We start from the raw sequence: 10,830 nt of genomic DNA, 5'->3' as shown, positions 1-10,830 counted from the left end.
CTTTTCATTTGGGAGCCGCCCAACATCGTCGAGGCTCTCTTGATCCGGGACCTCAATGGAATTCACCTACAGTTCCTTTGGCGTTTTGGCAGCAAGGAGATAACATGCTTGTGCCGATTTCTAGGAGCCGCGGATTTGCTCAATACCGCACTCCGTCGGGAAGCGTAACAGCTGATGGTAGGTGCTTGGCACGGCTTGCATTGTATGCAACCAGGATCATCCCATGATGAGATTATACGGCGATGGCAGCTTGACGACCAAGAATTCTGCATCCACTGTTCGGGAGCCTGTTCGAACGGGTAGCCTGATTTTTCCCAACGGATACTCTGGATTGGCATTGAGGCTGAATAGTGGATAAGGGACCGGAGAGAGATCGGATTCAGAGAAGTTGAGTTTGGTAAAAGTCTTATAGTACATAATCTTCGAAGTGCTACCCGGATCAATGAGTACACGCTCAACTGTGAACCGGTTTACGCGTAACTCGATTATCAAGGGATCAATGTGGGGCAGTGTTACTCCAGCCAAATCTGAATCATCAAAAGTAATGCCCTTGGCTTCGTGGGGCCGTTTAGCCGGGGTGAGTTGGTTATGAGGTTCAGACTCTGATTGGATCGCGTGCACTGCTGATGACATCAGCAGGCTGTATATCATGTGGATTACGCCGGGCGGAGGTGAATCCTGTCTCAAGGCTATTGCTTTGTTTGGGACCGCCGGTGCTTTGAATTTCTTGGGTAGCACTGCCTTTGCAATCTGTCGTACAAAAGGATTATGTTGATCTTCATCCGAGCTGTTTCTTCTTCGCTTAAGCCTTATACGAACCCTCTCTTCAGAAGAGCTGGAAGTTTCAGCTCGTCCCTTCTTCTTGAGCTCCGGGGGTAATGAGTCGGAGTTGCTATCAGTGTCTTCTTGTCGAGCTCGAGATCGTCGACCATCTGTCCTCACGGGTTGCTCCAGGCCTTGGTGGGCGGCTTGTTTGGACTTCGCCACCTCCAGGGCCAAATCCTGGCGAAGATACTAGTTCTCTGCACTCATGTTCTCCAACCTCCGTTCGTTTTGGTTTGCCTGTTCCATGATCGCTTGCATTGCTTCACGTTCTGGAGTCGAAGGTGAGGCGAAGTTTAGGACATGTCTTACGAGGATGGTTTCCGGTCCAAGCATGGTTGTTGGAGTGAGGTCGTCTCTCTGTGTGGTTTCATGAATGACTATTGAAGGGTCCTTCGTTACGCCCGCCATGGATGTGTTTGAGTATTCCCACAGACGGCGCCAGTTATGGAGAAGTGGTATTTGGAAATACTCTTCTGATCCTGGGGAGCGCTCGTGATCCTCCGATAGTCACCTGAAAGGAAATAAACACTCCGGTCGGGCGTGCCAGAATTAGCACTCCGACGGACAAGTCAATCCTAAGCTCTAGGTTACTTATATTCTAAGTTAAATACCACAATTATCACACATACCTTTCCAAGATTGCAGGTCTCCTATTTATAGTATTCTCTTTGGGTCTGTGAGCCTGGCCCACTCCTAGCCCCTATAATGCATTTCTACACGACACTTATTAGTAGGAACGCCGGCTCTTATACTCGGCCCCTCAACCGGATAGGGTAAATGCCGAATAGAAGTCTCATTCGGGGCCGACCTGTCTTACTCTCGTTGATCCAGAATTTATTCGGCTCCCACAAAGAGGTATGCTCCTAAAAATTGTATTTTTTATAAATTGAAATCAAGTTTGGAATAAATATTTCATCACACATACATATGATTGTATTTCGCAAAAGGCTTTTATAGATTGTTCTACCTTAAATGCATGTTATTACAACCTTTTTCCTATGTCTGAAACAATTGATATTTTGTAATGGGTGCAAATTTTTTTTAATTTTTTTGTAGATGGCTTTTGGCGTGGACTTATGGACAATCAATTTTTGTGTATAGAGGACACTTGACACTTTTGTATAATTCTGCTAACTATGTCGTCCTCTGCTTTTGTATAGATTAGTATTACTGATACAGATAACTTTTGTAATCTAACTGTTAGTTACTAGCGTGGCATATAAATCACATTTTGTCATGGTACAGATTATGATGGTAATTTGTATCACACCAAATGGCCGTTTCACATGGTTCTAAATATATATTTTTTGTATATGGAGGGTTGGATTTTTGTATGCTTCTCTATTTTGTGTGGAAATATAATTTTAGTTTGGACAATAGTTAGCTTGTATGGAATATATATACATTTGCAGTTATTCATTTTTGGATGGTTGGAAGTAATTTGGATTGTGGAATGATTGATAAAATATGTATTGTTTTGTTTATAAGGTTGTACTGAATATAAACAGGTTGTGGAGAAATTACAATCTTGTGATAAAACATAAGATCATTTTTTTTGGCGACTAAACAATTCGTACTAAAAAAGGAAATACATATTTCAGTGACTAAAATGTTAGTAGCTAAAACTTAATAACAAATTTTGGAAAACAATTATGGTGACTACAAAGCTTAGTGCCAACAAAAAGCAGACAATAGGTGACTAAAATTTAAGAATAATCAGACATTTGGCGACCAAAATATTTTGTAGCCAAAAAACAAAAAAAAAAAATTCCGACTATAACAATGTCGTTATGTTTAGTAGGCAAAACACAAACTATTTGGCTACTAAAAGCTTAGTAGCCAAAAAAGTCAGACTTTTAGCGACTAAAAAATTGGTAGGCAAAGAGAAAACCAAACTTTAGGCGACTAAAATCTTAGTAGCCAAAAACAATCTAACATTTGGCTACTAAAATATTTTGTAGTCAAAAAAATTTTGATGAACAAGAAAAACACTTTTGCCGACTACAATTTTAGTAGCAAAAAATGTGACACTTTAGGCGACTAAACTTTTAGTAACTAAAACACAATCACACTTTAGGCGACTAATACATTTAGTAGCTAAAAAAATATTAGGAGGAACCAAAAAAAATTTGGCGACTAAATCTTTAGTAGCTAGATATAAGTAATGTTTTTCACGACAAATATTTTTAGTCGCTAAAAAGGTGATATTTAATTTTTTTTCAATACTTTTGGCAACTGAAAAATTAGTCAGCATTGCATTACATTTGGCGACTAAAATAATTTTAGTCGCCAATTACCTTCCCCGACAATCCTTTAGCAACTACTCTTGCAACCAAAACATTTAGTTGCTAAAAATTTTTGGCAACTAAAAGATGGCTTTTGGTGACTAAAAATTTAGTCGCCAAAAGTGCAAATTCTTGTAGTGTCTCTACGCTACCACGAAATTTCCAACATGAACACAAGTCGAACCAATAAGGTCAAAATGCAACAGTTTAACGCATGCATGAACATCGGATGCCTTTCACACTTTCAATGAACAAAACCTGAAACCAACAATGCAAACACTTTCAATGATGCAATTTACATTGCAAAGCCACATTAGGGTTTCTCACACAGCATGAAATAACCATAACCTAACACACCCACACCGTACTGAATGTTCCCTTACTTGTTCACAATCCCACAAAATCACGTACGTTCAATCCGCTCACAACGATTTGAATTTCAAAATACATAGCACAGCCAAATGGAACAATGTAGGGTTTCTTTGTCGCAATCACCGTCCAAATTGTTTCCATTTTGGGGATTTTCTCTATCACGTAGATTGGGGAATACATCGTCGGGTTCGGGTCAACTGGAACATGAATTGTCACCCAGGTTGCTCTGTACATCTGCACGTGTACACGTCACCACTAAACTACCACACACAACCTGATGCGTGACCCACCCCCACGCATGTTACGAAGCTCCCCAACCTAAATACCGACTAGTGCACTTTTTCAATCACCGGCACACACACATACCCAGGCCACGTGACTCATACAAAACAATGCCATATGTCACCCAAAAACACTAAAAATGGCAAAATAGTCAACAAACAAATTAAGGGATCACCCAGTCAACAAGAAAACAATGAGGACCTTACGAATTATGATTCCACAAAATGAGATTTACTGGTCAATTCCCCTTTTATTTTCACATTGTTGTCATCTTTCGTCTGATAAAAGTTTATGAAAATTTAAAATAACTTTATAGTATTTTTTTTTTAAAGTTAGTTGTTGTTGTTGTTGTTGTTTTTTTTTTTTTTTTTAACAAAGAAGTTATTAAAATAAAATGCGATCTATATCTTATATCTTCTATATCTCGTTAACAGAGAATGGCAGTCCTGGAGATGCAGCTCTAACCCACGAAAGCCACTCTAGTTTTAATGCAATCACAAAGCAATTGGTTGAGCTGTACTCATCAGTCTTCTATGTGATCATTTTGGGAGTGCATAACAGCTTAGGGGTGGGGTTTGTTTTCTTGTGTTGTTTTTTTATAAATCTTTTTGCTTTGATCTTGTTTGGTTTGTTACTCACTAACTTGTTGGGATACTAGTAAATGATTGAGCTTGCTTAATAGTGCCAACCTAGTTGGGATCATTTTGCTTTGCTATGATATGGTTTTTGGTTTCCTTCATCAGTAAAGTTTCTTTTGCCAATTACAATCCTTCTTCTCATGTTACGTAGCAACTTTTTCTATCCTAAAACATTACATCAATAAAGAGGAGGTACACAAGGCTTGAACCCAAGACTTTAGATTTTATTAAGAACATTCTTACCACTTGGGCAACATGCATATTATAATACTAATTTCTTTTGTTGTTGTAAAGCACTCAAATGACAATATATCAGAGGTAGGTTGCTGAACTTGCTATCATTCTTTGTCTACTCTATAGGTATGCATTATATTGTCTATAGACGAGCTTCGAGATTAGTACATGAATTTGAAGATTAGATTGAAAGAGAAAGATGAAATCATTGAGCATGCTAGGGTTTGTTGTCAAGATCTACACTAGTTGAGTTCTAATTTTGTATAGTCTCAAATTTGGTTTGTATAGTCTCAAATCTGGTTTCGAAAAAAACTAATGATGATGATGAGTTATGTATGTGTGGGTGTGTGTTTGCATATAATGGATCTGTATGGATTTGTGTGTGGGTGTGCGTATTTTGTTGTTATTGTTGTTAATGTTCATGATGTTGATGATGATATTGAAACAGATCAAAACAAATTTGACAGATTTGTTCAAATTTTAAACAGATAATACAATTCTATATAGATATGACATGTTTGTTTTGAACATATTTGTTCAAATTTTGAACAGATAATAGGGGTTTGGTTTTGTAATAGATAGGGGTTGGCTTGGAATAAATGTAACAGTTAAATATAAATTTGAACAGCTAAATAGAAATAAAGGGAGAAATAGATAGAAAAAGAAAAGAGAAGTGGAGAGAGAAGCAGATAGAGAAAGAAGTTTGAAAATGGGGTTAATTTGAACATATAGGAAAAATAGGTCATAAAATTTTAACAAATAAAAAAAATTCAACAGAAAAAAATTTGAACAGATAGTCAAAAAAGTCAAACAGGTAAAAAAAGGTCAAACAGATAAATTAAGAGGTAAAATTTGAAACAAAATATCCTTTCAAAATAACAAAATGACTTCTTACTAAACTACTTCATAAATGGTGGACCTCTCACCAATAAAAAAAAAAAAAAATCTACTGGACCTAATGTTTTATACCCTCCTTAGATTAGATTTATCACCAATTTTCTCTAATATTAATTTTTATTATTTATTTTTATTCTTACTTATTTGAATTGTACCCACTTGTACTATCATTAATTGAGCAACATGCATATTATAATACTAATTTGTTTATTATTTATTTTTATTTTTACTCAATTGAATTGCACACATATTACATATGTCATCCGCTTGTACTATTATTAAGTGAATACCAAACTTATAGATAGAGGTGGAAAATGTTTAAAGCCAAGACCTTATTCCTATTACTTGAGTAACTTATGATATTAATTTTTTATTTATTTATTTTTATTCTAACTTATTTGAATTGAACACATATGATGTGCCCCACTCACTAATTATTTAAAAATAAAGACAAAGAAAAACACAACCAAAGTACTTCGCTACCCAAACTCCTGCTGAGTGATTTACGTTACAATGTTATTAATTGTTGGCATCAAAAGACTTTGCTCTTTAGTTCTCCCCTTTACTTGTCTCTTAATCTCAAAATAAAAAACAAAAAATAATAATTAATAAATATTGAAACTAATTTATTGAAGAAAGAAGAAGATTATTTCAAAATGTGGACAATTTAAATATTATAACGAAAACACTTATCTTTCATTTTATTTTAAATAAACTACAATTTAAGTTCAAATTATAAAATTATCTTTTAATTCGACAAATTATGATTTAATAATTACTCATTTATACGATTGTCTCCGACTCAATCACATGAACACAAATGAAAACTTTTAATGATTAAATAAACGAAACCAATAGTATAGGGACAAAGTAGAAATATTGGAGACAATTTTTGGGATAAAAATGAAGGTTAATTACACTAACACTCGTTGAATTATTAGTAAATATCACTTTACTTTCTTTTCTGATCTATGAATCTGTACATTTGGATTTCTTTAACTATAAAAATGTATCACTTTCGTCTATTTAGACGATTTCTAAGAAAGATGTATTTATTCAATTTTCAAAATTGAGGAGATCAAAATGTGTAATATTATGTTTTATTTATTTGGATTGAAAACATTTTCTAACAAAAAAACTTTTTCAAAAAATGTCTTATTGGAGAATATGTTTCTATATTTAATGGTGATGTGGCGGTGATGATAGCAATGATAATTGTATGGTGATGGAGGTACTGCAACAGGGTAGTGTTATGACATTGATAAAACTTGTAAAATAATTTTTTAGGGAGTTATGTTAAGAATCAAAAATAAATTATCAAACCTTTCACATAGAAGTGGAATAAATTACCAAATATTCCTCACAGCCAGTTTGCATTAGCTGAGAACGATCCCCAGTGTAACTGTGGACCAGCAAGCCGCGCACCACAGAGCCACTAATCACGCTCTGTCCAAGAGGCTTTTGTTCATCCACCAGATTTTGGGCCTTGACTCCTTAGAGCTCAAGGATTCCGAGATACAATCCTACAGAACAGATCCTGTTCAAGTAAGGTCTGGCCTCTTTTTCTTCTTCTCGCCTTATAAATACAGTTCATTTTTTTTTCTTAACCTGTCGATGTGGGACTCTCTGTCTTTCTTGTTTTTGTTTCTGGGTTGAACTTGTAAGCATTCTTCATTCTAGATTTGATTTGGATTTGAAAATCTGAGAGAGAAGAGGTTCGATTGAGAATTCGAAAGAGCCAAAAATGATAGAATAAAGCAGAGGCAATACAGACATATATGCTTATCTGTTAGTCTCCTTTTTTTCTTCAATACTTTCAAATTTTGTATTGAACCATCCTATTTTGTATAAAAACTCACCAATTTATTTATTTATATGAAGATGAACAGACATTTTAAAATAAGGGTAAATTACATTGACACCCCCTGAGGTTTATATTTATTACAATTCCCCCCTCACCTTTTGAAAATTAGATCTCCCTCCCTGAGGTTTAAAGTTTCATTACAGATTACTCACTCTAACAATTTAATTTTTTTAAATACCAATTTTGCTCTCATTGGGTAAATTACATTGACACCTCTCACATTTTAGAAATTACAATCCCCTCCCCAAGGTTTAAAGTAGCATTACCAATTGTCCCCTCCGTTAGTATTAGTTGAAAAAAAATTAATTGAAAAAAAAAATTTAATCAAATTTTTAAATTTCTGTTTAAAAACCAACGTGAGTTCTGAATAATATATGATAAAGAAAATTTTTAAATACATAAAATTCAATCATAATTAGATATAACTTTTTTTACATGAGATATGAGCTACATGTATAGATTCCATTCTATAATTAAATTATACAAAAATATTATATGGTAAATTTTAAATATAATAATGCCTTGCCATGTTAGCCATCATTAATTGATGGGAATGGAATTGCCAATGTGTGATGCATTGGCCATGTAATTAAAAGTTGAATAATACCATAATGATCATAATTTTTTGGGTTAATTGCACTTTAACCCCACCAATTAATTCTGAATATTATCTTATCTGATCAACTGCAAAACATTATATTTTGTCCCCTCAATTATCAAAATTACTTCACTTTCATCCTATATAGGGTGAGAGCTTTTGTACAAATTTTAATAGTTGAGGGTCTGAATGTATGATTTTAAAATATAAGAAGTTACAATAATATTCAAATGATAGTTAAAAAAATAAAGTACAAATTTTCAATGATAGCTAAAATTTTTCTTTATCATATATTATTCAGAACTCACGTTGGTTTTTAAACAGAAATTTAAAAATTTGACTAATTCCAATTAATTTTTTTTTTTCAATGAATTTTTTTTTTCAACTAATACTAACCGATGGATCAATTGGTAATGTTACTTTAAACCTTGGGGAGGAGATTGTAATTTCTAAAATGTGAGGGGTGTCAATGTAATTTACTCAGTGAAGGCAAAATTGGTATTTAAAAAAATTAAATTACTGGAGGGAGCAATTTGTAATGAAATTTTAAACCTCATGAAGGAAATGTAATTTCCAAAAGATGAGGGGAAAACTGTAACAAAGATAAATCTCAAGGGGTGTCAATGTAATTTACCCTTAAAATAAAGTCGATAACATTCCCATTTCTAAGTATTTAGACTGAGGCTTTTCTGGTCTCTACTTCTTCATCTGTTTTGGAGCGCATCAACAGTGGGGACACAAGAAGAAATACATTTGTTGAATTTGCTTGATCATATTGAATCCCTCCCCACCCCCCACGGCATAAACAAACATAACTCTTTGCTAATAATGAATTTAGGGTTTCTTTTTCTTCTACTTCGTTGCCGAATTTTTATTTATTTTTTTATACATAAAGTTACTGTTAATAAAATGCACGGACCATCACACACCTCCTAATGTTGTAGGATTTTCAAAAATAATAATAGCATTTGGGCAGGTGAATTATATAATGCTAAACTAGTTATACAATGCTATAGTGATTGGTTTTCCTACCTTGGCTCCCGCATATGGTTAGCCGGAGTGACAGCACCAACTTAGTGGGGATTATATGATTCCATTTTGGCGTCTCAGCTTTACTTTTGATCATGCATGTTCTCTTCTATCACTTATCTTTAATACAATATTTCTTTACTGATTTCAAAAAATAAAAAAAAAATCATTTGCATGACATCTAAAATACGTGCTTGTTTGGGACATCCTATAAAAGACAAAAAGTCAAAAAATTATTAAAAAAACTCAAAAAATTATAATTATTCAAAAAAAAAAAAAACAAAAACAAAAACCACAGAGATTTGTCAGGCCCGTACAATTACTAAAATTAATATTTTTTATGACTGGCACCACATCCATACAAGTACAAAAAAAAAAAAAAAAAAAAAATTAACAACAGTTTGAAAACATTTGTACCATACCACGGAAAAAAAACAAAAAATTAAAAAAAATTATTGTCCAACAATTACGAAGGCCATAGAGGTCCGATAGACTCGTACTCACATACGGAAGATTCCATGTCAGTATGCATATAGGCACAAATGTAATTTTGTTATTTATCTAATATTTTAATATATATTTTTTTCGTAAAAAATCAAAAAGTTATTCCAAACAATCATATTTTTTTCCTTCACTTTTTTACCCAAAAAGTCAAAAAGTACACTTATATAGTTCATATTTTGGAGATTAATTATTTCTGAGGGGAAGATAACCATTATCCTCATTATTTTTTAAGGTGTTTTCTCCGCATCAATTTACTTGATAGGTTTATGTAAGTCGGTGTTTGTGTGGGCTCTCACCACCACCTCCCACCACCGATGACCGGTTTATTCTTCCACTACTAACGATCACCTTTGATGAACCGACCCCCTCTCCTCTCGCCCTCCTGTTTCATCTATCTTCTCTCGCAAACGCTCTGATTTTTAATTTTTTTTTTTTGTTGAAATCTTTTTTTTTTTTTTTGGCCAACTGCTCGGAGGAGCTCAATTTGTGTGGATGACTCATTATTATAAAAAATATGTAATAATTTACCATAAAAATATATAAATGTGAGTGTTGATTTCTAACCTCACAATTAAACAGATTTCTTTGCAGAGATCTACAGAACTTAGTTGGAGAGCACGTAGCTGAATAGATTAAACCAAGCACCTGTCAACAAGAAGATAAGAATATCACAGTTACTCGTCCATCCGAAGGCACTCCGACGATCAAGTTAGTAAACTTATCTCTCAAAAATATCAAACAAGGATAAAAAATTGTCAGATAATTATGTCAAAATCATGGAATTTGTATAATTTACCTTTTTAATTTGGAAAAGATATACAATTCCATTCCGTATATCAGATAAAAGGATAAAAAGTGGGTCAATGTTTAAACAATTACATGCGAAAAAAAAGGACTTTTCCTGAATATTCTAAATAATCAAACTATTTATGAAAATATTCTACTTTTGAAATTATTCATCAAACTAACCAGTTTTATGAAATCGAAATTTCAACCTGCAATTTCACTTTGAAATTAGATTTTTTACCTGTGATTTCATGTTGACTGAGAAATGAAATATGTCAACAATCACTAAAGCACATGTCAACATGAAATTACAAGTTAAAGATTCAATTTCAACTTCAAATTGCAAGTTTATAAAACCGATTAGTGTGATAAATAATTTTAAAAGTGAATTATTTTCATAAATTGTTCATTTTTTAGAATATTGAGGGGAAAAAACCTCCACAAAAAGAAATCAAACTAACGTTTCTCGTTGAATGAAAAGCACCCTCAAAAACACAAGATTAGCAAAAAGATTGA

General features: G+C 33.5%; 1 non-coding gene across 1 annotated transcript; it reads right to left on the bottom strand.

The window, feature by feature from the left end:
• Nucleotides 1–6,876: 6,876 nt before the first annotated feature.
• On the bottom strand, nt 6,877–7,087 carry LOC114310894 (small nucleolar RNA U3). The gene has a single exon (XR_003646316.2). It is a non-coding gene; the product is annotated as a small nucleolar RNA U3 (small nucleolar RNA).
• Nucleotides 7,088–10,830: the final 3,743 nt, after the last annotated feature.

The sequence above is a fragment of the Camellia sinensis genome, chromosome 2, assembly GCF_055761805.1.
Source record: "Camellia sinensis isolate YWXY chromosome 2, ASM5576180v1, whole genome shotgun sequence".
In the NCBI taxonomy this organism is placed as follows: Eukaryota; Viridiplantae; Streptophyta; class Magnoliopsida; order Ericales; family Theaceae; genus Camellia; species Camellia sinensis.
Note: the sequence above shows the minus strand (reverse complement) of the source record. Positions and strands in the feature narration are given on the sequence as shown.